The sequence below is a fragment of the Nycticebus coucang genome, chromosome 3 (genome assembly GCF_027406575.1).
Source record: "Nycticebus coucang isolate mNycCou1 chromosome 3, mNycCou1.pri, whole genome shotgun sequence".
Classification (NCBI taxonomy): domain Eukaryota; kingdom Metazoa; phylum Chordata; class Mammalia; order Primates; family Lorisidae; genus Nycticebus; species Nycticebus coucang.
Genome location: NC_069782.1, coordinates 57,991,725 through 58,010,909, shown reverse-complemented (window position 1 = coordinate 58,010,909; position 19,185 = coordinate 57,991,725). Strand labels below are relative to the sequence as shown.

Below are 19,185 nucleotides of genomic sequence, written 5' to 3'. Positions count from 1 at the left end.
CAGTCAGCACTCACTCTCAAGCGGGAGAGTTCAAAAGGTTTCCAGCAACTAGATAGTAGGGATCTACTGGCAGCTCAAGTGTAGCTCACTCCAGTGCTCCATGAAGTCAGAAAGGCCTGCCTGTAGAAGAGTTGGACCAGAGGGGCATGTCCCTCTTTCCCCACCTTGTACCTCCTTCACGACCAATCACTGATAACCCCACAGGGCTGTGGTCCAGTTCCCTCCAATAAGAAAACATGCTAGGGCTTTGTGCCCGCCAGAGTCAAAGGAAAATCAATGCCTCCTTGGCCCAGCCACCACCTTCTGTCATCAGTCAGCAGGGGGAGCTGAACTTTGCCCGCCTTGGGTACTTAATGGCAACTTAGGAGTGTTCCACCTGAGCTCAGTCCAAACCTGAGGATAATAAGTCAGCAGATGTTTTTCTCCCTCAGGTGCAGCACCTATGCCCCAGCTGGTCTGCAGCTCTGGTATCCCTTTAGGGTGAAGTCTGGCTCCCTCTGGTGGTCCTCAGAGTTTGGGAGGTGTCTTTCCGAAATTAGACCCCAGCAGGATCACTCTACTATTGCTAAAGCTTTCTGGGTGGTGTCTCTGCACGGTTTTGAGATGGTTCCCTCGACTTCTGCAGCTCATGTGGCTCCCAGGACTGCCAGGGTGGCAGCTAGGGTTGTGGGTATGGTCGTGCAGGGTGGCGTGGTTGGGGCAGCTCAGAGGCTTGTGCTGCTCACAAGCCTCCTCCCGCTGCTGATTTGCACTTTTGCAGAGCCAAGCCCAAAAGCCTCCCCCCTTTGTCTGTCTCTACTACTACTGTGCTCTCTGTTACAGTGCAGCTTCATTACCATGGCCCTTGCAATGCCAGGTCCTGGCAATAAACCACAGACATTCAGTCTCTGGGCTGTCAGGCAAGGTGGGAGGGGTGGACTGGGAGTTCAAAATGTCAGAGAAAACATTTATTCTACTTTCATGCCTGGCAAGAGAATGTCTAGGCTCACAGCAGGGTCTCTCTGGAGAAGTCCCTGTTTCCAGCAACTCTCTCCCATGGGGAGAAACAAGAGCTCCTTAGTTTGCCACTCACTTGTAGAAATCCCACAGCAAGCAAAAACAAACAAACAAAAAAATTCTCTTGGGGGAGGGGATGGACACTCTTTCTTTGAAATGAGTTTTGTACCTGAAATTTGCTTCCTTGGAGTTGCAGCTTGCCTCAGCAGAGGTGACGTGCATTTATCACTCTTCTCCCTCAGCTTGGCTCCCGATCTTCAGCTTTACTGGGTACTTTCTGGTCATTATCCTTTCCTCTGGATGGGAGCTTCTGTTGAAATCTGGATCCAGTTGGCCATCTTCCCCTGATACACCTGAATTCAGTTTTAATTTCTGTGATTATTGTAGGGAGGGTGAACAATTCACTGTTTTATTATTAGTTTTAATTAGGACTATTTCATTATTGGTTTTAATTAAAAGTGTGCATACTAGGGATGTACATATAGATTGAACATGGTTATTTTCATATTTATTTTTATTTTATTAATTGTACATATTTGTGGGGTACATATACTATATAGCAATCAGATCAGGGTAACTAGCATTTCTGTTATCACAAAATTTATCATTTCTTTGTGTTTAGAATGTTCAATATCTCCCTTCTATCTGTTTGAAACTGTATACTATATTATTGTTAACTATAGCCATCCTACAGTGGTATATGCACTGGAACGTATTCCTCTTACCTTATTCCTCTTTATTCTCAGATTGATGGAAAAATTACAAAAACAATACAGATATCTCCCATGTATATTCTTAACCTAATTGCCCAAACATCAAAATTTTACATTTAATGTTTTTATAAAATCCTCTTTTCTTCCTTCTTTTATGCCCCTCCTTTTCCTTTTCCCTGTCTCTGTCTATCTATAATTTTGTCCCTCTTCACCTCTACAAATTCAGTCTTTCCTAAAAACATAAGGACTGTTTCACATAACCACAGCACAATTCATCATAATCAAGAAAATAGCACTGATTTAACACCACTATTAAATATATGGGGCTCATTCTTATTTCAATAATTATACCGATAATGTCATCTATAGCCAGAGAGAGCCCCAGATCACACAGCACCTTTGGTTGACACGTATTTTTAGCCTCTTTAAATCTGGACTGTTTCCTGGACTTTCTTTTTATTTTATGGCATTGACATTTGTGAAGCCCACACGTTAGATTTTTTTTATACTGCATAAAAAACACAGGGTTAATAACAGCCACTATTTCCTCAGCACTTTGTATATGCAATGTCACGACAGTCATGGCTTCAGAATTCATGTCCATTTTATTCCAAGGTGGGTTGGGGGAGGAACCTGAAGCTCAGAGAATCACAGAGCATTGCTGAAGCTGGAATTAGAATTCCAGGCTATCAACTCCAAAGTCTGCTCTGAACCATCATAAACAAATTATACTATCCCTTAAATGTCTCTTTTTAAATCCTAGTTTTCCAAAACAAAAAAACCTAATCACATCTTTTGTAGACAAAGTCCTGTTATTTACCTAGTATGTTTAACCACTTTCTATGAAGTTTTTTTGTCTGAGGGAAACTGGGGATTAATATTTATAGTTATACTGTGAATTAACCTTCAACTATTTGTATAGCACAAGTTAGATTTTGTGTAAAACATCCTTCAAGCTTGGTTTGGCTGATGGTTCTTACTCTTCAGATCGAAGTCCAGCATTTTTTGCAGGAATCCCACAGAAGGAAAGTTTTGTCCTTTTCTGTCAATCCTACGAGAAGGCACATCATATTGATTTGCTTTTTGTACCACTTCTGAAGCTCCTTGCCCATCTAACAGGGTTGTCACCATAATGGTTGCTTAAGGTAGACAGCTGGGGCTGAGCAGGATGGCACATTCCTGTAATCCCATTATTTGGGGAGGCTGAGGTGGGAAGATTGCTTGAGGCCAAGTGTTTGAGACTGTAGTGAGATAGGATCGTGCCTCTGCACTCCAGCCTGGGTGACAGAGTGAAACTTGGGGAAAAAAATAATGAGTGGTTGGAATGATGGACTCCATTGTGAAAGGAGATTCAACATTTAGAAAAAAATAACTCACTTCACAAACAACTTGAGTAAAAAGCGTAGTCAACATTTCTATTGATGGATGATGCCTGTTTGATGCTAACAGATATTGCTCTTTTCACTTCTTTTATAGACACATCAGCTCCATAGAAGCAGGAAACCAAACAGGAATCAGAATTCATCCTCCTGGGGTTCTCTGAGGACCCAGAGCTGCAGCCCATCCTCCTGTTCCTGTCCATGTACTTGGTCACAGTGCTCGGGAACTTGCTCATACTCCTAGCCATCTGCTCTGACTCCCACCTGCACACCCCCATGTACTTCTTCCTCTCTAACATGTCCTTTATTGATGTCTGTTTTAGCACCAGCATAATCCCCAAGATGCTGTTGAACATCAAGACAGAGAACAAAGCCATCTCCTACATGGACTGCCTCACTCAGGTGTATTTTACCATGTTTTTTCCCCATCTTGGACACTCTACTGCTAACTGTGATGGCCTATGACAGGTTTGTGGCCATCTGTCACCCCCTGCACTACATGGTCATCATGAACCTGCGCCTCTGTGGCCTGCTGGTTCTTGTTACCTGGTTCATTGGTGTCATGACATCTCTTCTTCATATATCACTAATAACCCGTCTGACCTTCTGTAAAGATTTTGACATTCCACATTTTTTCTGTGAGCTGACACAGATCCTCAAGTTGGCCTGCTCTAATACCTCCCTTCACAGTGCATTGATATATTTTATGACCGGTATGCTGGGTGTTTTCCCCCTTCTTGGGATCCTTTTCTCTTACTCATGAATTGCTTCATCCATAAGGAAGATGTCCTAATCTGGGGGAAAGCAGAAAGCATTTTCCACATGTGGCTCTCACCTCTCTGTTGTTTCTCTATTCTATGGACAGACATTGGGGTCTATTTAACTTCTGCGGTGACTGACTCCTTCCAGAAAATCTCAGTGGCCTCTGTGACGTACATAGTGGTCACCCCTTTGCTGAACCCCTTTATCTACAGCCTGAGGATCAAAGATATGAAAGGTGCCCTGGGAAGAATCCTCAGCAAAGCAGCCTCTTGTCTGTGATGTAACCATTGGCCCCAGAACAAAGAAGTTTTGTGGGCACCAAATGACACCAAAAACAAACAAACAAACAAAAAGAAAAACCACCTCTTTTTATTCTGTCATTCTTACTCTTGTTCTTTCACCCAGTCCTGAAGGATCTATGACTTTGCTTTTTCCTAGTTTTTATACAGTGTCTAGTCACTATTCTTTCTATAATTTCTTTGATGACATGCCTGCCCTCTCTATTGTCCAACAATATTGCCTTTAGTCATCTTTCTTACTTCCACACTGGTGAGCTTTGAACTTGAGTTTATAGCATTTACTTTTTAATCTCAAGTGGTGGCACAGAGTTCTTAAACTAATTTATTTCCACATGTTTGTGTGTGAATTTGTGTTGTTTATGTGAATTGACAGTGTTTCTTTTTAACTGAATGATTAAAATACATTCTAAAATATAGATCACATTTTAGTGTTTATTATGTGTTGATTCTGTGCTAACTGCTCTCTGTATACGTGGGTTATCTTCTATTATTTATCCAGTAAGAATGGCTACTATCACCATTCTAGAGGTGAGAAAAGTGAGGCTCTAGGAGCTAAAAACAAAGAAGCTAATAACAATAAAAATTATCCTAAGTTACAGAGAGACCAAGTGCCAAAACTTAGATTCAAATCCAGGACTCTGATCCTGAGCCCATATTATTCTATTGTATTTTCTTTTTCTTTCTTTCTTTTTTTTTTTTTGAAACAGTCTCACTATGTCACACTCAGTAGAGTGCCATGGCGTCACAGCTCATAGCAACCTCTAACTCTTGAGCTTAAATGATTCTCTTGCCTTAGCCTCCCAAGTAGCTGGGACTACCGGTGTCTGTGCACCACAACACCCAACTATCCAGCTATATATTTTTTTTGTTGCAGTTGTCATTATTTAGCTGGCCTGGGCTGAGTTTGAACCCGCCAGCCTGGATGTAGGTGGCTGGTGCTGTAACCACTGTGTTACAGGAGCCAAGCCTTATGCTATTGTATTTTCATAGAGACCAGGTCTTACTCTGTCAGCCAGGCTGGAGTGCACGGGGAGAAACATAGCCCACTGCAGCCTGAAACTCCTAGGCTTAAGTGATCCTCCTGCCTCAGCCTCCTGGGCAGAAACTATAGGCATGCACCTTCATGCCTGGCTGAGAAGAGGGTCTTGCTCTGTTGTCCAGCTTGAACTCCTAGCCTAAAGCAAGCCTATTACCTCAGGCTCCAAAAGTGTTGGTACTACAGGCATGAGCCACTCTACCTGGCCCTCATTTAACTTTAATCATCTCTCTAAAGATCTTATTTCCAAAAGCAGTTGTCACATTGAGGGTTAGGGCTTCCATATATTAATTTGTGGGCACATAATTCATTCCATAATAGATGGTTTTGCAGATCTGAAAAAGTTTCATCCAAATCTAGGAAGCTCTGGAGCAAGGGCTGCTCTTTTGAGAAGTCCCACCTTGGTTAGAAATGACTAGGCCCTATTAGCCCAGAAAGAATGTGGCCTGGAAAGTTGAAATAGATCCTGAAAAGTGATGACAGATGGAAACTGTCATCTAACTGGATTCTATCAAACCGATGGCAAATTCTTTCTAGAAAAGAGATTTAGTCATCTTGCTTTCTTGGCTACCACATTTATTCTAGAAAAATGATCAATGCTGGACTTTAGCCTTTAAAAAAAAAATTAACTGGAAGTTACTTTTTTCTTAAAAGTGTGCCTGATCCTCCTATGCAGAACCATATGGCTGATAAGAATAGTTTTTAATTAATTTGTTTTCTTCCTTTAGTTTAAGTTCATTCTACGTGACAGTAAGTACAATATTAGTATTCCATCAATTTCCATTAGATTTTCACATCTTTAACAGCGTATTACTTAATTTTCTCTTGATAATTTTTAAAATGTCTACTACTTCTACTATCATTCTTTTAAAATATATATTTGGATATCCTCTTTGTTTTCTTGATAAGACTTGTCAGAAATTCGAGTATTTTCCCCCAGGAATTAGCTCTAAGTTTTGTTGATCAACTCTTGATCAAACCTGTTAGTAGGCTTTTTTTTTTTTTTAATTACTGCCATAAATTCTACTCTTTTTGTTATCTTTGCTCTTCTTAAATTTTCTTTGTAGTATTAATTTTTTTCTGAGACTCTGCCACCCTAGTTAGAGTGCCATGGCATCACAGCTTACAGTAACCTCAAACTCCTGGGCTCAAGTGATCCCATGTCTCAACTTCCCGAGTAGCTGAGATTACAGGCACCCTCCATGATACCTGACTAGTTCTTTTATTTTGAGTAGAGACTTGGTACTAGTTTTTCTATTTTGAGTTCAAGACTATGCTTGCTCAGTCTTGAACTACTGACCTTAAGGGATTCACCCACCTTGGCCCCCCAAAGTGCTAGTATTATAGGTCTTTGTAATACTTTATATACACATGTGTATCTCCTTGCTCTGTGAGTTGAGAGGTCATAGAATCAATAACACTCCAGTAACAACATGCAAACTTAGTGCCAAGATTGTGGTTTCCCATATCATTCTCCTATGAAAGGAACCAGGGATCCTTGGAGAAATGGCAGATTCTAGGACTGGGACAGGGAATATCCAAGGTGAGACTGGAGCTTCACAAGATGCCAGAAAGTAAGAAAGTGCTAAAAACAACAGAGAAGCACAATGATTAAGGTGGCTAGACAGAGAAGCTAAGTGAAAGAACTTCCAATGGCCAAAGCAGAGCAAGGAGCAACACATAGCGGGGATGATGTTGGGGAAATTGGACATTCATATGCAGAAGAATGAAATTAGACCCTTGTCTCACACCATATACAAAAACCAACTCAAAATGGATCAAGGATGGGGTGGCGCCTATGGCTCGGTGGGTAGGGCGCTGGCCCCATATAGCGAGGGTGGCGGGTTCAAATCCAGCCCTCGGCCAAACTGCAACAAAAAAATAGCTGGGCATTGTGGCAGGTGCCCAAAGTCTCAGCTACTCATGAGGCTGAGGCAAGATTATCACCTAAGCCTAGGAGTTGGAGGTTGCTGTTTCTGTGAGCTGTGTGGGCCATGGCACTCTACCAAGGGCGATAAAGTGAGACTCTGTCTCTACCAAAAAAAAAAAAAAAAAAGACTTTAAAAAAATGGATCAAGGATGTAAATGTAAGACCCAGGACTATAAAATTACTAGAAGAAAAAATAGGGAAAAGACCCATGACATTTGTATAGGCCGTGGTTTTTTTTGGATAGGACCTCAAAAGCACAGGCAACAAAACCAAAAATAGACAAATGGGATTGCATCAAACTAAAAATCTTCTTCATGGCAAAGGAAACAATCAATAGAGTGAAAAGACAACCACCTTTTAGGGGTGGGATGCAATTATAAGAGGGTCTTTATCTAACAAATGCAATCAAGTAACCTGGTTCTTTGTACCCTCAATGAATCCTCAACAATTAAAAAAAAAAAAAAGACAGACAACCAGCATAATGGGAGAAAATGTTTGCAATCTAAACATCTGGTAAGGGTCTTATATACCAAAATATATAAGAAACACAAACAGGTAAACAAACGAGGGAAAGATAACTCAATTTTAAAATGGAGAAAGACTAGAATAAACATTTCTCAAAAGAAAATTTATTAATGACCAACAGGGACATGAAAAAATGAGAACAAGTCCACAGTGAGATACAGCACCCCTGGTAGAATGGCTATTATCCAAAAGAAAAAAGGTAACAAGTGCTAATAAAGATGTGGAGAAAAGGGAACCTGTGACCACTCTTTGTGAGAATGCACATTAGATCAGCCATAATGGAAAATAGTATGGAACTACCATATGGCCAGCAATCCCACTCCTGGGTATATACCCAAAATAAATAATGTTACTATGTTGAAGGGTTATAATAATAAATACATAACAAAGTTATGTACATAATAATACATAATAATGTTACTATGTTGAAGTTACTATGTTGAAGGGTTATAATAATAAATACATAACAAAGTTTAATGTTTATTTCAGTATGGTTCATAATAATGAAGATGTGGAATTAACCTAATTTTCCACCAATAAGTGAATGAAGAAATTGTGATATATATACATATATATACATATAAAATGGAATGCTATTTAGCCACAAAAAGAAGGAAATCCTGTTATTTCTCTTCTGGAACAAAATGGATGAAACTTGAGGACGTTATGTTAAGTAAAATAAAAGTCAGAGAAAGACAAATATTACACGATCTCATCCAAATGTGTAATCTAAAAGAGTTGATCTCATAGACATAGAGAGTAAAACGCTGGTTAACAGAGGTGGTTGGGGGAGGGGAAGTGTTGGCAATATGTTAGTTAAAGGATATAAAATTATGTTTGGATCTGACAGATAAGTTCAGTAGATCTATTGTACAGCATGATGACAATAACTAATTATACTATGTTGTACTTTTAAAAATTCTGAGAATGAACATTAAGTGTTCTCACCACAAAATAATAACCATGTAAGGTAATGGTTTGGTTAATTAGCTACACTTAACTGTTCTAATGTATATATTTCAAAACATCATTTGGTACACTAGACATAACTATACTTTTATCTGTGAAATTTAAAAATGAATTACTTTGAAAAAAATTAAGAGAAAAAATTTAAAACAAAGAGTCTTTGGAGATTTTAGGGATCACTTAGTGTCAATGATTTACAGAGGCAAAGGGGAGGTGTCTCTTGAGGGGAGACACATCACAGAGAGATGCTGCCTGACTTTGGCTCCTTATAGAAACCAAATTTTCCCTGAGGGGAAATCTTGTGACTTTTAAATCAAACCAAAGGCAAAAAAGAGAGAGTTTCTTCTTGGAGGAAATAAATTCATCTTGCCTTACTGCTGCTTATACTGACACCAAATTGACCAAAAATGTTCATTCATCTAACTTCTTTGTACCCCAAGGGAGCTGAATTGTTTCAAGAGTGGAAGGAATAATTTATTTAATGAGGTGCTCTGAGAATTCAACCTTTAAGACACTTGGAGTTTTAAAAATGCTCCTCACTTTTTATTCTCTAATCCCACCCAGACTTCAGTGAAACCCAAGTGGGTTTCCTAGGAGCAGGTCATGAAGAAACAGAAAGCTCCAGTGATAATGGTCCAAGAGAGTAGGACCCAGTAAGGGCTGCTGGAGTGAGGAGGAACTTAGCCCTAGTCAGAAAAAGTCTACCTGAGTGGGAGGAGCTACAAAAAGAAGATAATAATTAGTATAAAATACTATTTAACTGGTCCCCATAACTAACTACCCTCTTATCAGCTATAGCCAGACCACTCCTGCTTCTAATTGGAGTTACATATAAGCCCATCATCTTCAACTGCCTCATAGCATTCATATCAGCCCCTCCTAGTGATTCAGATGAATCAAGGGTTTGATTCCCCAAAAAGACCAGTGGGGAATGTAAAAGTGCCCAAATGTAAAAACCTTATTAGTTCCCTTAACCCTGGCTCCTAGGACACCACCACCACCACCACCCCCCACGGTTCAATTCTGGGAAGTCTTCAGAACAATGAATCATGGAAAGTCCCCTATTTCCCATAACCCCCACCCCAGTACCCAGTAAGATAACAATGGAAACTTACTCAAGCTGTGTTTCTCAAGCTGTAACCCCACCCAGAGCTAACCACAAAATTCCACTTCTGTACTTGCTTGCTTGCAATACTGTACAAAAAAAGAATATAAAAATCAGCCTGCCTTCCACTTCAGGGCCACCTGCCTCTTTGAGCAGCAGTCCCCTGCCCAGGTGTAATAAAATCACCATCTGATTATACCTAAGTGGAAGGCCTGAGTCTATCCTTACAGGCTGCGACAGATACTACAGAATCTTAGAGCTAGGGGATAAAGATTTTGAGCTGACACAAACAGTTAAAGAAGTACAAAAGAAGACAGAGAAAATGGAACATTCACTGAAAGTATTACAGGGCTTCGTGAAGCATTCAAATATATGAATTATACATATGCTGGAAGGGGAAGAATAATACCCCACAGGAATGGAAGCCCTACTAGAGGATATCATACACAACAATTTCCCAAGTATCACCAAAGATTCTACACACTTCTTTAGAGTGATAACAATTCCCAGGGCATTTCAACTCAAAACAGAGCTTCTCTAAAATATACTGTCATGAACCTCTCCAGACTCAAGACAAGAGAAAATTCTGCAAGCTGCCAGGAGTAAGTGCCAATTGACCAAGAGGGGCAATCATCAGGGTGACTGTGACCTCCTCAACTGAAAGTTTGCAAGGCAGAAGAGAATGGTCATCTACCTTTAACCTTCTTTAAACACAACATTTTTCAGCCCAGAATTCTATATGCTACTAAGCTAAGCTTTAAAATTGACAGAGAAATCAATTTTTTTACTGCTATGAAAACATTGAGGAAGTTTGCCACAACAAGACCAGCTCTACACAAAATACTTCAATCTATTCTTCACGCTGACCATCACAATAGACCACCATCAAAGTAAACACCCAGAAACTGAAAGACCAAATCTAGCCTCCACAATGATGCAAAAGATAAAATTAAGCAATGGACTTTTACAAAATAAGATGAATAAACCTCCACCACATTTATCAATTCACTCAATAAATTTCAATAGCTTGAATTCTGCCCCCCTTCCCCCAAAGAGGAATGTGATGGCTGATTGGATAAAAAAGTACAAGCCATCCATATTCTGTCTACACACCTAGTCTTGAAAGACAAAACAAGACCCAGGGTGAAGGGATGAAAAACAATATTTCAGGCAAATGGAAATCATAAGGCAGGTGAGGTTGTGATCTTATTTTCAGATGCAAGTGGATTTAAGGCAACTAAAGTCAAAAGAGACAAAGATGGACACTTCATATTGGTCACAGGAACAAAACAACAAGAGGATATTTCAATTCTAAATATTTATGCACCCAACTTAAATGCTTCCAGATTTATGAAATAGACCTTAATTTGTTTGAGCAATTTATTATCCTATACTACCATAGTAGAAGTTGACTTTAACACTCCTCTTACAGACGGGACAGATACTCTAACAGAAACTAAACAAAGATACGAGTGACAAAACTGTCACCTGATAACAACTGTACTTAGTAGACATATATAGAACACACCACCAAAAACTAAGGAATATACATTCTTCTCATCAGTCCATGGAATATACTCAAAAGTAGATTATATCCTTTGGCACATATCAAGCCTCAAAAAATCAAAAGAATTGAAATTATAACTTGTATCTTCTCAGACCACAAGGCAATAAAGATGGAACTCAAATCCAACAAAAATTTTCATCCTTGCAAAAAGGATGAATGAAAGTGGGGTCAATAAAGAGATGAAAGAGGAAATCATTAACTTCCTTGAACATAACAACAATGAAGACACAAGCTACCAGAACCTGTGGAAAACTGCAAAAGCAGTCCTAAGAGGTACATTTACAGCATTAGGTACCTACATATAAAAAACAAAGAGAACACATAACCAACAATCTAATGAATCCTCTGAAAGAAATGGAAAATGGAGAACAATCCAATCCCAAACCTAGCAGAAGAAAAGAAATAACCAAAATGAAATCAGAAATAAATGAAATTTAAAACAAAACAAAAGAATCATTTCTAAAAGTAATGAAACAAAAGTTGGTTTTTCAAAAAGATAAATGAAATCAATAAACCATTGTAATGATTAACTAGAAATAGAAAAGTATAATCTTTAATAACCTCAATCACAAATAAAAAGGGAGAATAAGAAATGATACCACAGAGATACAAGTGATTATCTCTGACTTCTATAAGAACCTTTACCTCCAGAAATTTGACTAAGTGGCAAAAATGGATCAATACCTGGAATTATATAATCTCCCTAGATTTAACCAAGAACAAATAGGTCTTCTGAACCATCGAATATCAAGTGCTGAGATACAAAACAACAATAAAAAAGTTTCCAACAAAAAAAGGCTTGGAACCAGATGGCTTCACAGCAGAATTCTATCAAATATTCAAAGATGAGCTTGCACCTGTACTGCAGAACCTATTCCAAAACATTGAGAAGGAAGGAACCTTCCCAACATGTTCTATGAACCAAACATCACCCTGATACCAAAAACATGAAAGGACCGAACTGAAAAGGTGAACTACAGACCAATTTCACTACTGAATACTGATACAAAAACACTCAACAAAATCTTAGCTAATACATTCCAGCTACTCATTTAATTATATATCATGATCAAGTAGGCTTCATCCAAGAAATGCAAGGCTGGTTTGTCATACACAAATCCATAAATCTAATTCAACATACCAATAGAAGCAAAAACAAGGACCATATGATCCTCTCAATAAATACAGAAAAAGCATTTGACAAAATTTAGCATCCTTATCTATCAAGAGCATTTATGAAAATATGCATAGCTGGCACATTTCTTTCTTTTTTTTTTTTTTTGTAGAGACAGAGTCTCACTGTACCACCCTCTGTAGAGTGCCGTGGCCTCACACAGCTCACAGCAACCTCCAACTCCTGGGCTTAAGCGATTCTCTTGCCTCAGCCTCCCGAGTAGCTGGGACTACAGGCGCCCGCCACAACGCCCGGCTATTTTTTGGTTGCAGTTTGGCCGGGGCCGGGTTTGAACCCGCCACCCTCGGTATATGGGGCCGGCGCCTTACCGACTGAGCCACAGGCGCCGCCTCTGGCACATTTCTTAACCTGAGTACAGCTGTCTATGGTAAACCCACAGCTAACATCATACTGAATAGAGGAAAAACTGAAAGCTTTTCCACTTAGAACTAGAACCAAACAAGAATGTCCACTAACACCATTATTATTCAATATTTTCTTGAAGTTCTAGTCAATGCAATCAGGCAAGAGAAGGATATGAAGGGCATCCAAATGAGGGACAGAGGAGGTCAAATTCACCCTCTTGGCTGATGCTTTGATCTTATACTAAGAAAACCCCACAGACTAAACCACAAAACTCATGGAAATGATCAGGAAATTCAGTAATGTCTCAGAGTATAAAACCACTGTCCACAAAGTAGACAGTAGACTTTGTATACACCAGTAACAGTAGACTGTCCACAAAGTAGACAGTAGACTTTGTATATGCCAATAACAACCAAGATGATTTGCAAATCAAGGACACAAATAACTTCAGAGTAAAGAAAGAAATGAAATAGCTAGGAATATGCCTTTAAAGAAAATGAAATACCTAGAAATATACCTAACAAAGGAGTGAAGGATCTTTACAAAGAGAATTCTGAAACTCTAAGAAAAGAAAGTACAGAAGGCATTAATAAATGAAAGAAAATACCATGCTCTTGGCTGGGAAGAATCAACATTGTTAAAATATCTATAGTTTCCAAGGTAATGTACAGATTAAATGCAAACCCCATTAAATTATCATCATCATACTTTAAATATTTGAAAAAATAGTACTTCATTTTGTATGGAACCATAAAAAACCCTGTATACCTAATGCTATTCTTTTTCTTATTGTTTTATTTTAATTGTGGTATAATATACATACATGAAATTTATCATCTTAACCATTTTTAAGAATAGAGTTCATTAGTGTTAATTACATTTACATTATTCTGCAACTAATCTCCAGGACTCTTTTCATCTTACAAACCTGAAACTCTATACACAGTAAACCAACTCTCCACTTCCCCCTCCACATACCTCCTGCAACCAAAATTCAACTTTTTGTCTCTTCAATTTGACTGCTTTAGGTACCTCATCTAGGCGAAATGAGTACTTTCCTTTCAGTGTTTGATTTATTTCACTTGATGTAATGTGTTCAAAATTTATCCATGTTGTCAGAATTTCTTTTAAAGATTGAAATGGGTCAGTACTCCACTGTATTTATTCACTTATCTACTAAAGAATATTGGGTTATTTATACCTCTTGGCTATTTTAAATAATGCTTCTATGAACACGGGTGTGTAAATATCTCTTTAAAACCCTACTTTCAATTCTTTGGGGCATATGCCCAAAAGTGGGATTATTGAATCATGTGGTTATTCCCTTTTTAGTTTTTTGTGGAATCACCATTTGTTTTCCACAGTGGCTGCACCATTTTACATTCCCACAACTAGTGCACAGGGGTTCCAATTTCTCCAACACTTGTGATTTTCTGGGTGTTTCATGTTGTTTTTATGAGGACCATCCTGATCGGTGTTAGGTAGCATCTCATTGTGGTCTGCGTTCCCCTAATGATCAGTGAGGCTAAACATATTTCCATGTGCTTGCTGGAAATTTTATATCCTCTTTGGGAAAATGTTTATTTGATTCCTTCACTCATGTATAAGACTGAAACTGGACCCGCACCTTTCCCCAGTCACAAAAATTGATTCAAGATGGATAAAGGACTTAAATGTAAGGCATGAAACAACAAAAATCCTCAAAGAAAGCATAGGAATAACACTGCAAGATATTGGCCTGGGGAAAGACTTCATGGAGAAGACTGCCATGGCAATTGCAACAACAAAAATAAACAAATGGGACTTCATTAAACTGAAAAGCTTCTGTACAGCTAAGGAGACAATAACCAAAGCAAATAAACAACCTACACAATGGAAAAGGATATTTGCATTTTTTGAATCAGACAAAAGCTTGATAATTTGGATCTATAGAGAACCCAAATTAATCCACATGAATAAAGGCTACAATCCCATATATCAATGGGTAAGAGACATGAATAGAACCTTCTCTAAAGAAGACAGACAAATGGCTAACAAACACATGAAAACATGTTCATCATTGTATCTATTAGAGAAATACAAATCAAAACCACCCTGAGATAGCATCTAACCTCAGCGAGAATGGCCCACATCACAAAATCTCAAAACCGCAGAGGCTGGTGTGGATATGGAGAAAAGGGAACACTTTACGCTGCTGGTGGGACTGCAAACTAATACAACATTTTTGGAAGGAAGTATGGAGAAACCTCAAAGCACTCAAGCTAGACCTCCCATTTGATCCTGTAATCCCATTACTGGGCATCTACCCAGAAGGAAAAAAAAATCCTTTTATCATAAGGACACTTGTACTAGACTGTTTATTGCAGCTCAATTTACAATTGCCAAAATGTGGAAACAGCCTAAATGCCCACCAACCCAGGAATGGATTAACAAGCTTTCTTATATGTATACCAAGGAATACTATTCAGCTATTAATAAAAATGGAGATTTTACTTCTTCGTATTAACCTGGATGGAAGTGGAAGACATTATTCTTAGTAAAGCATCACAATAATGGAGAAGCATGAATCCTATGTACTCAATTTTGACAGGAGGACAATTAATGACAATTAAGGTCACAGTGGGGGTAGGGGAAGGGGAGAGCAGAGAGAGAAAGAAGGAGGGATGGGTGGGGAAAGGAAGAGCAGAGAGAGGGAAGGAAGGAGGGAAGTGGGGCCATAATGTGTGCCACACCTTTCGGGTGCAAGACACGATTGCAAGAGGGACTTTACCTAACAAATGCAATCAGTGTAACCTGGCTTATTGTAACCTTAATGAATCCCCAACAATAAAAAAAAAAAAGGAAAATGTATAAAAAAAATTTACTATAAAGTTACAGTAATCAAAATAGTATGGTGCTGGCACAAAGGCAGAGATACAGAGCAAGGGAATACAATAGAAGGCCCAGAAATAAAGACTCTGAAATATGGTCAAATGTTATTCAACAAAGATGCCAAGACCATTCAATGGGAAAGGCCAATCTTTCCACCTATGTATGTAGAAAAATTGGATATCCACATGCAAAGTTGGAACTGGACTTTACCTAATACTATATACAAATGTTAATTCAAAAAGGGAGAGCACAGTGGCCCACGCTTGTAATCACAGCACTCGGGGAGGCTGAGGCTGAGGTTTGATTGCTTGAGCTCAGGAGTGCCCAAACAGCCTGAGCAAGAGTGAGACACCATCTCTAAAAAATAGCCAGACATTGTGGCAGGGGCCTTAGTCCCAGCTACTTGAGAGGCTGAGACGAGAAGATCACTTTAGATCAGGAGTTTCAGGTTACTGTGATCTATGATGATGCTGTGGCACTCTACTGATGGCAACAACGTGAGGGTCTATACCACCAAAAGAGAAAATGGTAACTCAAAATGGATCAAGATCCAAAAGACCTAAAACTATAAAACTCTTAGAAGAAAACTCTCAGAAGAAAATCTTCATGACATTGGATTTGTTAATGATTTATTGGCTATGATCCCAAAAGCAAGGGAAACAAAAGTAAAAATAAATTGGATGACATCAAAATGTAAAACTCCTGTCCTAAAAAGACATTATTTACAAAGTGAAAAGCAATCCACAGGACAGGAGAAAATATTTGCAAGTCAAGCAAGATGGAATCAGATAAGGAGTTAATATACAGAGCATATAAAGAGCTTTCATATTTCATCAACAAAACTACAAATAACCCAATTTAAAAATGAGTGAAGGAATCAAATAGACATTTTCCCAAAGAGGATATAAAATTTCCAGCAAGCACATAGCCAATGCTATTCTTAGCAATAAAAACAAACCTGAAGCAAAACTATTGTCCTACCAGACTTCAGGCTATATTTCAAGTCCACAGTAATCAAAGCAGCATGGTATTGGCACAAAAATAGAAACATAGAACCATGGAACAGAATAGAAAATCAAGAGATGAAACCTGTCCCTACTTGCCACCTGATCTTTGATAAGCCAAATAAGAGCATACAGGGGGGAAAAGAATCCCTACTCAATAGATAGTACTGGAAAAACTAGATAACCACATGTATAAGAATGAAACTCAACGCACACCAGTCACCGCTTAGAAAACTTGACTCCAGATGTGTAAAAGATTTAAATCTAAGGCATGAAATAATAAAAATCTTAGAAGAAAGTGTGGGAAAACTCTTGATGATGTTGAACTGGGGAAAGATTTTATGACAAAGACTTCAGCAGCAATCACAACAGCAACAAAAATAAGCAAATTGGACTAAATCAAGCTGAAAAGGTTCGGCACAGGTAGGGACACAACAAGTGAAGTAAAAATACAACCTTTAGAATGGGAAAAGGTATTTTCATGGTATGAATCTGTCAAGGGGTTGATGACTAGAATCTACAGACAGCTCAAATTAATAAACAACAACAAAAGAAGAGTAAACAATCCCATCACTCAGCAAGAGATATGAACAGAAACTTCTCTGATGAGCACAAATGAGTGGCTAACAAACATTTAGAAAAAATGGTCATCATCCTGACCATCAGAGAAATACAAATCAAAACCACTCTGAAATATTCACCCAACCCCAGTGAGAATAGCCCCCACCAGAAAGTCTCAAAGTGGTATAGGCTAGAATGGATGTGGAGATGCGGGAACACTTTTACACTGATGGTAGGACTGCAAACTAATACAGTCTTTTTGGAAGAAAGTATAAAGAATCCTCAAAAAAGCCATATGAAACCTCCCACTTGATCTTGCAACCCCATTACTAGGTTACCATGTAGGAAAAAAAACCCATGATTTTATCATAAGAACATCTGCACTAGACTGTTTTATCACAGTTCAATTTACAATCACCTAGATGTGGAAACAACCTAATGCCCACCAACCCAGAATGGATTAACAAACTTCTGTGGTGTACGTATACCATAGAATACTATTCATCCATTAAAAAATATGGAGACTTCACATTTTTGCATTAACCTGGATGGAGTTCCAACACATTCTTCTTTTTTTTTATTATTATTGAATCATAGCTGTGTACTTTAGTGCAGTCAAGGGGTATAATGTGCTAGTTTCATATAAAATCTGAAATATTTTCATCAAACTGTTTAACATAGCCTTCATGGCATTTTCTTAGTTATTGTATGAAGACATTTGTATTCTGCATTTAGTAAGTTTTGCCTCTACCCATTCTAAGATGCACCATATTTATGGCCCTTACATTCTTCTTAACAAAATATAACAAGAATGGAGAAGAAAGAATCCAATGTACTCAATTCTAATCTGAAGCCAGTAGACAATCTAATACATGCCCACATAAAAGAAAAACTCATATCAATTCCAGCTGGTGGTACGAGGCAGCAGGGAGAGGGGAGGGTGTGCTCCCACTTCATGGGCACAATGTTAGGGTATATGGTGTCTTGGGGGCAGTGCATAATTATAAGAGGTACTTTACATAACAAAGGTAAACCTCATATCCTAATTTTTGTACTCTCAATTAACACCCAAAGAATTTTAGTAATCAGATTGTTCAGGGCATCGTAGACCCTAGATCTTAGATCTCCTGAATTAGGTAAAAACAAATCTAGTTTGGACAGATTATTCTTAACTCAGGGCATATTCACAATTACAAGGAAACAAGCTATGATGAGTAAAGTCAATAGTAACAAGTAAACGTACCGACACAAGAATTCGAAAGTTAGACTAAACAAAAATCACTCTAACCCTAAAAAGAAGTAGTGCATTATGAAAAATGATAAATTCTGAAAATAAAAGTATGAGAATGAATCTGAAACTTTAAAAGACAGAAAAAATAGAAATAAAATGAGTGAAAAGGTAATTAGTAAGCTAAAACTTTAATTTCTGAATATAACGGATTGCAGAAAGCAGATTGTTCCTACATTAAATTCTAGATAAAATGCATAAAACAACTATTTTCATTTATTGGGAAATAGGAAAATCTGATAGAAGAAAACAAACATGGTAAGTTCTACAACAGCCACAGCTTTTGGCTTATCATCCATAGCACATGAACAAGAGTTCAAAAGTCTCTATGAGCTCAGGAGACAGAGTTTCAAACATCTGCATAAGGCCTTTCCCTGGATACTGATAACTGCATATGTATGAGAGGAAATTCCTCCAGGCTGGGAGATGGAGCCTGGAGAGCATGAGCAATGTGGGAGATAGTATATTCCCACATACAAGATTCAAAGACCTCCACATACATAAGCCAAATTTTCAGGTACAATTTTCAAAAGATTAAAGTAATAGTTCTAAATTAACCATAGACTAATAGTGTGCTTTACCCACACCACCAAGCTTTAAAAGCAAAGTTGAAAAGGATCAAACTGATTCCTACTAACTTAAT

At 38.4% G+C, this 19,185-nt stretch overlaps 1 pseudogene; it reads left to right on the top strand.

The window, feature by feature from the left end:
- Window positions 1-236: 236 nt before the first annotated feature.
- Window positions 237-4,129, top strand: LOC128580949 (olfactory receptor 7D2-like; annotated as a pseudogene).
- The last annotated feature ends 15,056 nt before the right edge of the window (window positions 4,130-19,185 follow it).